Source organism: Natator depressus, chromosome 11 (assembly GCF_965152275.1).
Source record: "Natator depressus isolate rNatDep1 chromosome 11, rNatDep2.hap1, whole genome shotgun sequence".
Classification (NCBI taxonomy): Eukaryota; Metazoa; Chordata; order Testudines; family Cheloniidae; genus Natator; species Natator depressus.
In genome coordinates, this window is record NC_134244.1 from 58,821,712 (window position 1) to 58,837,253 (window position 15,542).

The following is a 15,542-nucleotide window of genomic DNA, read 5'->3' on the forward strand; positions in this document are numbered from 1 at the left end:
GAAGCTACAAATTTTACATTCTTCAAACAAATACATTACTTGCATATCTCTTCCATACATACTCAAAAAGTATATATTAGGAATGAGACTACCAAATGGTGAGAACCCCACAAATAGGTTACTTTTAGCCACCCAGATTAAGCTGTAAATTAATTTACATACCTGAAAGGATTGTTTTTTTAAAATTCTGTTTGAAAAGTGATTTATCCAAATGAAAATATATGAAATCAGTATGTTACAATAATCACATGTTTTGACTCATGAAAGGAAATACAGACAGACAGTGACAAACAACTCAGGCTGTTCACTTGTCCCAGCTGAATAACTCTGCAAGACTGCACCTAATTGCAGAACATTTCAAAGACTTAAAACCATTAGACATGATTAGGGGCTTGGCTACACAGGAAAGCTGACCAGAATAGCTATTTCAGACTAAACTATTCCACAACAGTTGCCTGTGTGAATACTTTACTCTGGAATAAAAGTTATTTTATTCCTAAATAGCAAGTTTCAGAATAGCACCGTGTTAGTCTGTATTCTCAAAAAGAAAAGGAGTACTTGTGGCACCTTAGAGACTAGCCAATTTATCTGAGGATAAGCTTTCGTGAGCTGTAGCTCACGAAAACTTATGCTCAAATAAATTGGTTAGTCTCTAAGGTGCCACAAGTACTACTTTTCTTATTCCAAAATAATTCCTCTGCCTCAGATGAACCCACAATAAAAGTCACATTTATTCCAAAATAGCGTCTTCATATGGGAACTAGTGCAGAATAGCTTATTCTGCAATGGTTAATCTGATCATTTTCCCAGTGCAAACAAGCCCTTACACTAGAGGTGGGCAAACTACGGCCCGCAGGCCATATTTGGCCTGCGGTCCCCTCCTGCCTGGCCCCTGAGCTCCTGGTCTGGGAGGCTAGCCCCCGGCCCCTTCCCTGCTGGCCCCCCTCCCCCGCAGCCTCAGCGTGCCGTGCTGCTGGCTCACGCTCTGGGCCGTGGCCTGACCCGGTGCTCTGGGCGGCGTGGCTGTAGCGCCGCCAGCCACTGGTGCTCCAGTCATCACAGTAAGGGGGCAGGGAGCAGCATGGGGTTGGACAGAGGGCAGGGGAGTTCGGGGTGGTGGTCGGGGGTGTGGATAGGGGTCAGGGCGATCAGAGGGCAGGGAACAGGGGGATTGGATGGGGCAGGGGTCCCGGGGGGGGGCCAGTCAGGAAGGATGGGGGGGTTGGATGGGGTGGCAGGAGGCAGTGAGGGGTGGAGGGTCCGGGGGTGGTCAGGGGTCCCGGGGGGGGGCCATCAGGGGGCGAGAAGCGGGGGGGGGGTTGGATAGGAGTCAGGGGCCGGGCCATGCCTGGCTGTTTGGGGAGACACAGCCTCCCCTAACTGGCCCTCCATACAATTTTGGAAACCTGATGTGGCCCTCAGGCCAAAAAGTTTGCCTGCCCCTGCCTTCCACACTGAATGCAAGACTACCAGTTTTCTGGATTTAAAGTGTAAAGCAACTGGGAATGAAACATAACCATATGTATACGTCTCCCAAGTGCCACCATTTCCAGAATAATTAGTTTAATGACAGTCATTAATACCCATTGTGATGCTGGCAGGCCAGATGCTAGCTCTTGACCAGGCTGCAGGCATTAGTTAAGAACTCAGAGCTGAAGATCAGAACAGGTCACTTGTATGTTATTTTGAGCAGAACTAAATATTGGTCTTATAAGAATGTATTAAGAAAATATGTAAGTTATGCTTTACACCTTTGAAAATGTTTGCTCTAAACTTGTGAACTCAGGCACGGGACTCATTCCCACTGCCCATCCAGAAGGACTATCAAAATTAAATGGGCCACAAAGGACCCTTGCAATACAAAGGATTGATTAATGGCTCTATCACACCCATGGAGGAGTATGTGCAGAAGGATGTGAAAAATTTCCATCTTTTTGGCCGTTTGAACTCTGAAGGGCCAGAGATTCTAAATTGGAGCCAGAGATCCCTACAGATTGCCTCCTGAGTTTGCCCTGAAACACACTTTGAATTGACAGATCACTACAACTCTATCACTCTTAGGATTTAGATGGCAACAATTTGTGTGTAGATGTTTGCTTGCTTTAACCTGTAAATAACTCTTATTCCTTTTTCCTAGTTAATAAACCTTTAGATGGTTTGTTACAGGATTAGCTGCAGGCGTGGTCTTTGGTGTAAAATCTAGGGAAGCAGTTGATCTGGGGTAAGTGACTGGTGTCTTGAGATTAGAAGCAACCTGAATGTGGGGTGATTTTTGGTTTATGTGAGCATTTCTCATGAAGTCCAATTTGTCTGGGTGGCAAAATAGGCTGGAGAGTCTAAGGGGACTCTCTGGACCTCCATGTTAAGACTGTTATAGTGATCTAGGAGTTCTCATTTGTTACTGACTTGGTGAAAACTAATTATAGAACAGATCACTGATTTGGGGTGTCTACCCGGTTTTTGACAGTCTGCCCTCAGGTAGGCTCTCAAAGTTGTGAGCCACTCCAGACAGCATGACACCCATGACAGCTTGAAAGTTTTGTAATGAAAACAGATTTAGTAAATTAAATTTGTAGGTTCTAGAAAATTAATTTAGCTAACTTTTATCTAAGAATTTTTACTTAAAGCAAAGACATTTCAGATATTAAAATCAAATGATTTGACTCTCTTCACACACTACAATGACAATACAGCAAAAATACAGGGCAAACACACTGAAAAAAGCGACGTGCTCAGGTAACTGAACAACAGTATTTAAAACAGGAGAAAGCAGAGTTTCTGCACAAAACCAGAGCAAAACAAACAGTTCTTATTTTAAGCCAATCTACAACAATTTCTGCAAAGTAACCATGTCATGATTATTAGTTCCCAAATCTTTTCTGCACATACACAACATTAATAACAGATATAGCACCATTTTGGCAGTGTGGGTTTTCTTTTCCTTCTTTCACCAAAAGCATCCAGTGAGGTCTGGACCTTTATTTCAGAGTACAAGAAAATTTCATGAAACCAATACTTTGGCTAGGGAACGTAGCAGGGAAAGACTGCAATGAAATTCTGATGTCTCAGTTCTAAATTCCTGACTCTTTGGGAGACTAAAAGTCCTTAGGTATATGTCTGAGTTAGGACTGGGTGGCTCCAGGGAAAGTCAGCAAATGGCGTCTTGATGTCCCTTTGCTACAAACAGAGTATGTCATTTCTTAGAAATGGACTGAGTACTCTGAGTGAATTTGTGGCAGAAAATGAATATTTTAGCAATGACTAGTGGGGAATCATGGAATAATATAAGCAGCTGTTTCGGTTTATTCTTGGAAGACACAAGCAAGAGATTGGTTTTCCCAAAATAGTAACCTAAATGCTGTGCATTATTATCATCAGTTTTCATCAATATATTATATCACTGTCTTTACATAAAGATCTTTAGGATAAAATATTCTTATAATATTAAGAGTCTTACTGTATAAGTTTGATTCACTGTGCAACATTTAAAATGAGCATGTTGTATTCAGTTTTGTTGAGCATTTAGGGTCACTGACACATGGCTAGTAAAACAGACAATCTGGAAATACTTATCAGTCAAGAGATTGGTTTCTTAATATACCTGAAACAGTGCGCTACATCAAGATTGTAAACAAAGCAAGTAACATTTCTTTCTTCAAATCAGAAGCAGTAGCTAAGTTATTTTCATCTGATGCCATTATTGTTTTATATATTTGTTTAATACATCTCTATATACATCGCTATATTTGTAGAGGTCTTCAGAAATTCCACAATGTGATACGTTTTAAATTGTTTGAGAATTTTAGTTCAACACTCAAAAATAAACAAATTCTGCACTATTTTAAAACAAATTTTGCACTATTAAAATGCTCCAATAAATATTAACTTTGCTCTTGGTCTATTATTGAGTCACCAGCCCCAAAATGAGCATAGCCACCATTTTAAGTTATAGAAAGGTTTTCTGTCAGTTCTGTAAAGGTTTTGCTGTCAGTTCCGTAATCATCTCTGTGGAAATGTGGTTTTGTAATTTCTTAGAACAATACCTGTCAGTGAATCACATATCCCTATGCTTCCTACAGAGACAGGACACAGCAGAAAGGCTATTCCTCTCCCAAAGATCCTCTCTTATGGAAGCAAATCACTGTCACAAAAAGCTGTGCTGCTTAAGAATTTTAGTCATATAAAGCCAAGGCCTTAGAAATACCTAATAGAGATTAGATAAACTAGGCTACACAGATATAAAAATATTATGACAGCATCACCACATGCAGTGGAATCAATATGTCAAGCAATGGGAACTAGATTAATAATAAATTGAAGTAAATATGAAATATATTTATATGAACAGGCACCTATTCAATGCTCTAGCATCCCTGCCATAAATTACAAGAACAAATTACATCGATCTGTGACCCATATAAGTGAACTACTCACATGTCACTATATCTCTATTCAAGGAAACAAAGAAATCCAAGAGACAAGACAGTGTTGAAGTGTGTATAAAAAGAATGGGGGGAAGCAGGGAAGGAGACAAGCTAATTATAAATTATGTTTAATGATGTGTTTCAGAAAAAACAGTAACACGACCAGTCACTAGCTTTACTGCTCACTCCCCACAACTCCCCTAAAACAGAGTATATTTTCCAACAAACAAGTTTCTGTTTGTTTTGTAATGTTATTCAGAGGCCTGAATAGTATTAACAATATTTCATTTGTAACTGAGTGACATCAGCTACTGGTAGCAACGGGACTGGAGGAAAAGAAAAAAAAAATCAAGTAGCCTTGAATTGTATTATCTGGTTCATTCTGTGTAGAGTCAGTGGTAATGATCCTTAATAAAGAGCTACTGACACTTGAATGGTTCAATTTAACCCAAAGTACAGAAAGTTGAAGGCTTTATGTAGAAACAAAAGTTTAAGAATTTTGTTTCTAGAACAGGATCTGTAGATGTGAATCCATAAATAAAATGCAAATTGTTCTTTATATAGCACCTTTCATCTGAGGATTTCAAAATGGGTTATGAACATTGACCAATATTCACAACATGCCTATGAGATGAGTATATTTAAAATACCTCTTTATATAATATTGCAACGAGAGAAGCTACTTCAAATAAACATTTTTTTTAGATTCAACTTTAAAAAAAATAATGCCCATATAAAAACACCATGACAGTAATCAGATTTACAACACTAAATATACAAGTAAGTTAACTCTGCCAGCCATCAGCCTTAGATAAATAAAGATCAATAATAATCTACTGGCTGAGACAAATTATTATTTGTATTACTGGGGTGCCTAGGATAAAAGTGGAAAAAAATAAAATAAAATAAATAAATACATTCACCCCTAATTTACAGCCAGTAACATACCCTTAACTTTACCCCACAAATGGTTTTGCAGCATTTCTGAAGGTAATCAAATTCAGGGTATTTTCAAAGAGAGTGGTTTTTTTTCATCCGAAGTACCACAAGTCATTCAGTAACACAGGTTTTCTATGAAAAATCCTGTTGTCAGAATTGGTCAAAATTACTTCTGAAACCAAGACAAAGAATAATGTGTACTTGACTCCATATAATTGAGAAAAGATTAAAAGTTGCATTCAAAGTGTAATTTTAAGAAAGTATAATTTGAAACAGACCAGGTAATTCATGAAAATCAGGGTTTCTCATACAAATGCTTACAGTATCACTGTTAATGCCGTAATACAACTTTGCAGTGAACAAGACTTGCAAAACTTAATGACGTCCGAATCTCTTTTGCACCAGACCTGCACACAAGCAGAGCCACAACAGAAAATAAAGCTGTTTTAAATTCTAACAGTAAATATGTAACATCTCATCATAATATGATTAAAAGGCACTCTGAATGCATGAATGAACTCATTGATTAGGAGCTTAAAGTCATGCCATCTGTCATGTCTGCAGCTACCACTAAAATTTACAATGAAGTATAACATTTGACTGAAACTATTACAGTAATTTGAGCATTCTTAATATACATATTATATATGATGGCAGAGAATACTTCCATAGGTTTTTATATAATTTTATTTTATTAAAACAAAACACACTCTTCAGAGGCTCAAATGCTTGTAACAACTAATAGCTGAATGTTCAAGCTGCTGCATGGGTGCAATTTGTAAAGCTGTGTGTAAAAAAGCCAAAAATGGCTGAGAACTTAAAAAATTGATGGTGGTAGACCACAAAACCTAGAGATGATTCAACCTGGTGATATTCTGAATAAAAACGAGATAATTATCCCAGTGATAACTGAACCTGGTGATAATCTAAACAAAAGGAGCTCTCAACCATACTCGAAGCTGTTTTCATTGCTTCCCACTGACCTAACAGAATTTAAAGCCTTGACCTACATTACACTTTTCTAAGGAATCTCCTGAGAAGTGGTAGCAACAGTGGGAGCCCTAGTGTAGACAAGACACTTGCATTTTTACACTGCATCATCTAGTACTATCCTGAGCAGGATTATATTATATGGTGATAAAAATGTAGGTACCTTGCCTACCTAAAAAACACACCATTGTAATTACACCAATGGTAGTGGAAAATTTCCCCCCACAAAAGGATGGTAATAGAGTAGACACTGCATCAGAGGGTAAGCAGTAATTTTCCCCAAGTCCTGTAACAAGTCAACAGCAGAAGGAGAATCAAAATGCAGACCTTCTGATTCAGTCTCACTAGGCTACTCAGTTGTATTCCCTCTGAAACAAGTGTAAAATAAAGCAAACCTCCCCTGATTAACTTTTTTCAGCAAGTACCAAGAATAAAACATTCTATTGAGAAAAATCTACCAAGGATCTGTAAACAGAATCGGCTTTGACAGTATAGCCACAGTAAGAGGCCACATTGTTGCATTAGTTAAAGTTTCTAAATAATAAATAATTTCCATTAGTTAGATTTTCTAAATAATTAATGCACCTTAGCCATACTTATCCGTTAATATGTCAGCAATCTGCATTTTGAACCATCAACAGAGGAAAGGAAAGGGTGTTAAAAACCCAAAGAGTAACTACTTCTTCCCACACATACACCTCTTGGAAGCCCTACTGGAGACCATTATAAAATAACAGGTTTACGAAATGCTCCTTCCAATTTAGTATAACTCTCCTGCCCCCCCTCCACAAATAGGAAGGAAGTGCTATTGCTCCCTGTTCTATGTCTGTCCCAGCAATCATCGCTCCCATAGCATGGCTGGAGAAAACTCATCCTTGAGCCTGCAGTGATTTATCCCAAAAAGAAAAGGAGTACTTGTGGCACCTTAGAGACTAACCAATTTATTTGAGCATGAGCTTTCGTGAGCTACAGCTCACTTCATCGGATGCATACTGTGGAAACTGCGGAAGACATTATATACACAGACACCATGAAACAATACCTCCTCCCACCCCACTCTCCTGCTGGAAATAGCTTATCTAAAGTGATCATCAAGTTGGGCCATTTCCAGCAGAAATGGAAATGTGCTGGAAATGGCCCAACTTGATGATCACTTTAGATAAACTATTTCCAGCAGGAGAGTGGGGTGGAAGGAGGTATTGTTTCATGGTGTCTGTGTATATAATGTCTTCCGCAGTTTCCACAGTATGCATCCGATGAAGTGAGCTGTAGCTCACGAAAGCTCATGCTCAAATAAATTGGTTAGTCTCTAAGGTGCCACAAGTACTCCTTTTCTTTTTGCGAATACAGACTAACACGGCTGTTACTCTGAAACCTGATTTATCCCAGTCACACAACTGGGGATTCCATGGGTGTCACTCAGAAAGGAAACAGGCCCATTGTTTCAAGTTAACAAGGACGTGGTGGTGAATAAAGGGGAACCAGGAGGATGAAAGTGCCTGGGTGGGAGGTGGGGATGGAGATGACTAGGGGTTGGGGTGAAAGGGCGGTGGGGCTGAAAGACCAGGGAGAGGGAGGTGACTGGGTTGGGGGAGGGAAAATAAAGGACCAGCAGGATGGAAGTGACTGAGGGTTGGGTGGAGGGAAGGGGGGGATGAGGGTGGAGCTGACGGGGAAGGAGAAGGGCTGAAGGACCAGGGCAATGGAGCTGACTATTGGGGGGATGAAGGATGCTGAGGGTGGAGGTGACTGGACTAGGGTTTCGGGTGGAGTGAAAGGGGTCGGGGCTCAGGAGAGGGGCTGAAATACCCAGGGGATGGAGGTCACCGGAGGCGGGGTGGAGCTGACTGGGGGCAGGGGCAGTAGGAGGCTTGAGAGGACCGGCGGGGTGGAGGGCGCGGAGGACTGAAGGACGAGGGGGCGAGGAGGAGAAGACGGGGGGAACTGAAGGACTGGGGGGAGGCGGAAGGGGACTGACGGACCAAAGGGCTGAAGGAGGAGGGCAGGAGTCAGGAAGGGGCGGAAGGACCGGGAGGATGAAGGGGTGGGGGTCAGGAGACCGTTGGTTGGAGGACGGGCGGCGGAGATGGAGGGGACCGAGGACGGGGATCAGGAAGGGGCTTGGGAGGACTGGGGGGATGGAGGGGGCGGGGATCGCGGTGAACGGGGGAACCATGGGGAGCGCTGACCACCCCGGACCCCTCTTACCCGCTCCGAGGCGGGGTTCCCTCCTTGCCGGCGCTTCCGGCCGCCTCCGCGAGCTAAACAAACGCTTCGGCAGCTCCCCGCGCCGCGGGCGCGGGGGTCACGACTCGCGGGCACGCGGAGAGGAAGAGAGAAGGTGGTGACCGCTGCTTTGCGTCATAACATAGCGACCGAACGCACCCCGAGGGCAACCCTGGGCCTACAGATCCCGGCATGCAACGGGCGAGGCTCGCGATGGAGACTACGACTCCCAGCGTGCACTTGAGGCCGCGTGGAAGCCTGGGGCTCGTAGTCTCGCCCGGGAGCCCCTCGGTGCTGGACGAGGCTGGGACGGGGGGCGGAGCTCAAAGTCTGAGGCTGTTGCCGAGCAGAGGGGCTGTGGCGGCGGGTTGGCCCAAGCCGGGACGCTGTTACACTGGCAGGGGGGGAGGGGCTGGTGGGCCCCAACCTGGTTTTCGCTCCCCCATCCTCGCCAGGGGCTCAGCGTAGCCCCGCCCGCGCTGAGGTGAGAGGAGAAGGAGGGAGTTATGGGGACGCGGTGAGAGAGGGCAGAAGGGAGCTGTATGCCGGGCGGGGGCTGCCTGTGCGGTCCTGAGGCTAGTACCGAGTAGGCTATGGCGGGCGGTGCCGGGTCCGCTGGGTGGCCGGGGAGTAGCGGGACGGGTGGTGCCGGGTCCGCTGGGTGGCGGGGGAGTAGCGGGATGGGGGTGGGGTTGTGCCAGGCCGGTTGGTTACCGGGCGGTACCGGGTCCCGACGGCTCGGTCTCCCGCGTTTGCCTCCCCGCAGCCTCTACCGGGACGTCCCCTCCTCGAAGCCTTAGGGAGACTGAGACCTCGTCGCTAGGGGTGGCTGGTCATTGGTGGGCGGGATTAAACCTGGGCCCTCTGGGCTAAATGCATGAACCTCTACTGCCTGAGCCAAAAGCCATATGACTCTTAGCTAAGACTCATGCGGCTCTCAGAAGAAGGATAAAGGAGTTGAGGTGCAAGTTGTGTTCTCGTCTATCCTCCCTGTTGAAGGAAAAGGCCCTGGTACGGACCATCGAACTATGGAGGTAAATGTGTGGTTATGCAGGCTTTGGATTCTTTGACCATGGGCTGTTCTTCCAGGAAGAAGGATTGCTAGGAAAAGATGAAATCCACCTAATAAAGAGAGAGAAGAGCATCTTCACAGACAGGCTTGCTAATCTAGTGAGGAGGACTTTAAACTAGATTCACCAGGTGATGGTGAGTTAAGCCCAGAGGTAAGTGGGGAAGTGGGATACCGGAAAGAAACACAAGGAGGAGGCTGCAACAGGGGAGGCCTCCTGATTCATACTCGGAAAGTAGGGCAATCGGCTACTTATCTTAGGTGCCTGTATACGAACGCAAGAAGCCTGGGAGACAAGCAGGAAGAATTGGAAGTCCTGGCACAGTCAAGGAACTATGATGTGCTTGGAATAACAGAGACTTGGTGGAGTAACTCACATGACTGCAGCACTGTCATGGATGGGTATAAACTGTTCAGGAAGGATGGGCGGGGGAGAAAAGGTGGAGGAGTCGCACTGTGTGTAAGGGAGCAGTATGACTGCTCAGAATTCCAGTATGAAACAGGAGACAAGCCAGTTGAGTCTTTAGGTTAAGTTTAGAGGTGAGAGAAACAAGGGTGATGTCGTGCTGGGCATCTGCTATAGACCACCAGACCAGGAGGATGAGGTAGACGAGGCTTCCTTCGGACAACTAACAGAAGTTTCCAGGTCACAGGCCCTGATTCTCATGGGGGACTTCGCTCACCCTGACATCTGGTGGGAGAACCATACAGCAGTGCACAGCGATTCCTGGAAGTTTTTGGAGAGTGTTGGGGACAACTTCCTGGTACAAGTGCTGGAGGAACCAACTAGGTGCCGTTCTCCTCTTGACCTGCTGCTCACAAACAGGGAAGAATTGGTAGGGGAAGTAGAAGTGGGTGGCAACCTGGGCAGCAGTGACCATGAGATGGTCAAGATCAGGATCCTGACAAAATGAAGAAAGGAGAGCAGCAGAATACGGACCCTGGACTTCAGAAAAGCAGACTTTGACTCCCTTAGGGAATTGATGGACAGGATCCCCTGGGAGGCTAATATGAGGGGGAAAGGAGTCCCGGAGAGCCGGCTGTATTTTAAAGAAGCCTTATTGAGGGCGCAGGAACAAACCATCCCAATGTGGAGAAAAAATAGCAAATATGGCAGGCAACCAGCTTGGCTTAACAGAGAAATCTTCGATGAGCTTAAACAAAAAGGAAGCTTACAAGAAGTGTAAACTTGGACAGATGACTAGGGAGTAGTATAAAAATATTGCTCGCGCATGCAGGGGTGTAATCAGGAATGCCAAAGTACAATTGGAGTTGCAGGTAGCAAGGGATGTGAAGGGTAACAAGAAGGGTTTCTACAGGTATGTTAGCAACAAGAAGAAGGTCAGGGAAAGTGTGGGACCCTTACTGAATGGGGGAGGCAACCTAGTTACAGACGATGTAGACAAAGCTGAAGTACTCAATGCTTTTTTTTGCCTTGGTCTTTACAGACATGGTCAGCTCCCAGACTGCTGCACTGGGCAGCACAGTATGGGGAGGAGGTGAGCAGCCCTCAGTGGTGAACAGGTTAAGGACTATTTAGAAAAGCAGGACATGCACAAGTCCATCGGTCCGGATCTAATGCATCCGAGGGTGCTGAGGGAGTTGGCTGATGTGATTGTAGAGCCATTGGCCATTATCTTTGAAACCTCGTAGCGATCCGGAGAGGTCCCGTACGACTGGAAAAAGGCAAATATAGTGCTCATTTTTAAAAAAAAAAAGGGGAAGAAGAATCCGGGGAACTACAGAGTGGTCAGCCTCACTTCAGTTCCTGGAAAAATCATGGAGCAGGTCCTCAAGGAATCCATTTTGAAGCAGTTAGAGGAGAGGAAGGTGATCAGGAACAGTCAACACGGATTCACCAAGAGCAAGTCATGCCTGACCAACCTGATTGCCTTCTATGATGGCTTTGTGGATATGGGGAAAGCAGTGGACGTGATATATCTTGACTTTAGCAAAGCTTTTGATATGGTCTCCCACAGTATTCTTGACGGCAAGTTAAAAACAGTATGGATTAGATGAATGGACTGTCAGGTGGACAGAACGCTGTCTAGATTGTTTGGCTCAACAGGTACTGATCAATGGCTCGATGTCTAGTTGGCAGCCGGTATAAAGCGGAGTGCCCCAGGGGTCTGTCCTGGGGCCGGTTTTGTTCAACATCTTCATTAATGATCTGGATGATGGGATGGATTGCACCCTCAGCAAGTTTGTGGACAACACTAAGCTGGGAGGAGAGGTAGATACGCTGTAGGCTAGGGATAGGGTCCAGAGTGACCTAGACAAATTGGAGGATTGAGCCAAAAGAAATCTGATGAGATTCAACAAGGACAAGTGCGGAGTCCTGCACTTAGGATGGAAGAATCCCATGCACTGCTACAGGCTGGGGACCAACTCGCTAAGCGGCACTTCTGCAGAAATGGACTTGGGGATTACAGTGGACAAGAAGCTGGATATGAATCAGAACTGTGCCCTTGTTGCTAAGAAGGCTAATGGCATATTGGGCTGCATTAGTAGGAGCATTGTCAGCAGATTGAGGGAAGTGATTATTCCCCTTTATTTGCCACTGGTGAGGCCACATCTGGAGTACTGCGTCCAGTTTTGGGCCCCCACTACAGAAAGAAGGTGGACAAATTGGAGAGAGTCCAGCGAAGGACAACAAAAATGATTAGGGGACTGGGGCACATGACTTATGAGGAAAGGCTGAGGGAACGGGGCTTATTTAGTCTGCAGAAGAGAGGAGTGAGGGGGGATTTGATAGCAATCTTCAACTACCTGAAGGGGGGGGGGGTCCCAGAGAGGATGGAGTGAGGCTGTTCTCAGTGGTGGCAGATGACAGAAGAAGGAGCAATAGTCTCAAGTTGCAGTGGGGGAGGTCTAGGTTGGATATTAGGAAAAACTATTTCACTAGGAGGGTGGTGAAGCACTGGAATGGGTTACCTAGGGAGGTGGTGGAATTTCCATCCTTGTAGGTTTTTAAGGCCCGGCTTGACAAAGCCCTGGCTGGGATGATTTAGTTGGGGTTAGTCCTACTTTGAGAAGGTTGGACTAGATGACCTCCTGAGGTCTCTTCCAACCCTAATCTTCTATGATTAATCTCTCTCTAAGTGGTCTCGGTGCCACTAGATGGGACAGAGCACCACACCCAGGAGGTGTGTGGGTTACACAAGTGCTGCCACCTCTCCTAGCGTATAGTCAGAGAGATTAGGGGCCTACTTTTCAGAGGTGCCAAGCACCCACAATGTGAGCTGAAGTTGCAGAAGTTGTGGGTGGTAGGTCAGCATCTTTGAGAATTAGGCTGCAAGTGACTTGCCTAACATCCCAAAGGAAATCTGTGATAGAACTAACACTAAAACCCAGATTTCCCATGCAGGGTTTTATGGGGTAAGGCAGTCTTTCTTCCAGACTTCAGCTACATCATTCACAGTTTGGTTAGCTGAGTTCAAGAGAAAATGAGAGTATCATATATGCTTATAAAAAACTTCCTGGTTATTGGGTTTGGAGGGGTTTCTGTAAGCATGTTGGCAGTGCTTGCTGTCTTTCACAAATTGTCCCACCATTTGGCCAGGCTAAATTTAATAAAGTCTCGATGTAAATAATTCATGGAATTCTAAATGTATGTTTGTTATTCACATCTGGAGTCCCTAAACAGTGCTGAGTTAAATCCTATGTCTTTTTTATTATACTTAACTATGCATTGCAGGCACTTGTGTACACTCAATCTGTACACGGTAGCTTCAGGAGTTTGCCTGGAGGAAAGCCTGAAGTTTGTGACATAAACAGAAAGATCGATGCTTTCCCTTCTAGCAGCAGACAAACATTCCCAGGTGGAAGGGTGGGGGTAGACAGCAAAAAAATTGTACATTTCCCATAAATCATCTTACGTCAAAATATTTTGCCCAGTGAATTTAAATAGACAAAGATAACAGAAACAAAGCAGCAATCAGTTTGAAATCCCCTGGCTTCCTTGGCCAAAGGAAAGTTTTGGGTTTTCCCCCTCACTGTTGCCTAGAAAATCATCCTATGCTCAGTATCACTGCTGCTTTAAAGTTTGGAATTAAGATGCAGTAGCAAAAATAAAAGTGGCTTGTCTTTTAAAATTTGGGAGTATGCTATAATCTCTAATTATATCCTCCCGCTGAATTTCAGTTTAGGTTGCCCTGCAAGAAAATGCATCTCTAACTCAGTAGGGGTGTAATTTTATTCAAGTCAATGGAGTTTCACTGGGTATAAACTTGGCCCCGTGTACTTTGAAAAGAAATATTAATGCGAATCACAAGGATAACTAAGTACAGTCCTCTGTCAATGATACTGTTGCTAAGGAAACTGATAAATGGGGTTTAACAATGGCAACTGAAAGATGATCCTCCTTTAAGATGCTTCATGGGAGCAGACCTCTTACATGTGCTCTGTTACTTCACATTACAGGTTTGGTTCTTATTTAAAAACCAAAACAAAACCCCTCAAAATAATATAACCGAGGACTGTTGATATCATCCTAAATGTCAAAATAATCAATGAGCTATAGCCCACGGTTGGTGGTAATAATTGTTTACAATAGGCTGTGCACATTCAGAGCATTTACAGGTATTGGGTTTCCCAAAGGCATCCTCTTAGATAGGAAAGTGACATCTCCATCACTTCATCACTCCCTTCCTGCGTGTGAAACCTGGGAGAAGTGTGTTAATCCATTTGCTTACCACTCCTGTACAATCCACAGGTTTAGAGGAAGCTTAGAACAACAAAGGCTAGATAGCAAACAAAAATAAAACGAGAGATTTGGAAACAGGGTGCTGGAATGGGGGGAGCCAGGGCCCCATCACTTTTAAAAGTGGGAGGGCTATGCTCTTCCACTTTTTACCAGTTGTAAGGGCGAGCAAGGGAGGGGAAGGGGGCAGAGAAGACTGGGCAGTGTGAGAGCGGAGAGAAGGGGTTGGGCATATGGCCACGGTTTGGGTGCCACTGCGCACCCCCCCACACACACTTTTAGGAAGCTTCTGCCACTCCTATTTGGAAATATAGACTATAGTGAAATGATCCACAAAGTATTCCTAAACAGAGGAAAATGTTGAGAATTATAAAAGTGCAAAAAGAATTAATAGGAAGATATTCCTTACATAGCTTTACCTGCTTGGCAAACTTGGATTATAGGCAGACATATTAACTTTGTATCTTTATTGTACCTCTGCCATAAACTTAAACAATTAAGTCCTAATGACTGTATTCCACAAATTCATTCTCCTTTTGTGGTTTCATGTTGCAAACCACAGAGTTTATTTCTGATAGAATAGAATAGCATATATTTTTCCCAACAAGGAGAGGAAGGATGGTCCAGTGCTTAGTATGCTGGTCTGGTACTTGAGAGATGTGGATTCAACTTCCTGCTCTGCCACAAATTTATTGTATGACCTCGGGTAAGTCACTTAGTCTCTCTCTACCTCCATTCCTCATTTATAAAATGGGATAACAGCACTTAGCTACATCCACAAGGATGTTGAGGATGAAGATATTAAAGATAGTGAGGTGCTCAGATATTATGGTAATGGGGTCATATAAGTACCTTAAAAACAAAGACCATGATAAACTGAGTAGTTAGCTGATAATACTTTGTGTTCCTCCAAAACTTTTACTAATGGTGGGTTGCTTTGCTAAGGGTTATTCCTGTATATGATTAAAATAATCATGTTGGTAATATAATTTTATTTCAAGCCTGACAACCAAGGAGAACAAAAACTGCAAAGAGTTAAAGGGATCTCACAAAACTGGATGAGTAGGCAACAAAATGGCAGAAGAAATTCAGTGTTGATAAGTGCAAAGTAATGCATATTGGAAAACATAATCTCAACTAGACATACAAATGATGGGGTCTAAACTAGCTGTGATGTGCTCCATCATGCATG

General features: G+C 44.1%; 2 protein-coding genes across 8 annotated transcripts in view; one reads left to right on the forward strand and one right to left on the reverse strand.

The window, feature by feature from the left end:
* TRAK2 (trafficking kinesin protein 2) overlaps positions 1-8,725 on the reverse strand; it is a 79,643-nt gene extending 70,918 nt beyond the window's left edge. Inside the window, exon 1 of one of the 4 annotated variants that reach the window (XM_074967917.1) lies at positions 8,562-8,725. The gene's annotated coding sequence lies outside the window, so the exon portion shown is untranslated. The remainder of the gene's footprint in view (positions 1-8,561) is intronic. The other 3 variants (XM_074967918.1, XM_074967919.1, XM_074967920.1) reach the window with 3 other exon arrangements.
* A 173-nt stretch (positions 8,726-8,898) lies between these two features.
* Positions 8,899-15,542, forward strand: part of STRADB (STE20 related adaptor beta) — a 35,333-nt gene continuing 28,689 nt past the window's right edge. The window contains exons 1-2 of one of the 4 annotated variants that reach the window (XM_074967923.1): positions 8,899-9,063; positions 9,579-9,802. The gene's annotated coding sequence lies outside the window, so the exon portion shown is untranslated. Of the gene's footprint in view, positions 9,064-9,416; positions 9,803-15,542 lie in introns of those variants that run through there. The other 3 variants (XM_074967922.1, XM_074967925.1, XM_074967921.1) reach the window with 3 other exon arrangements.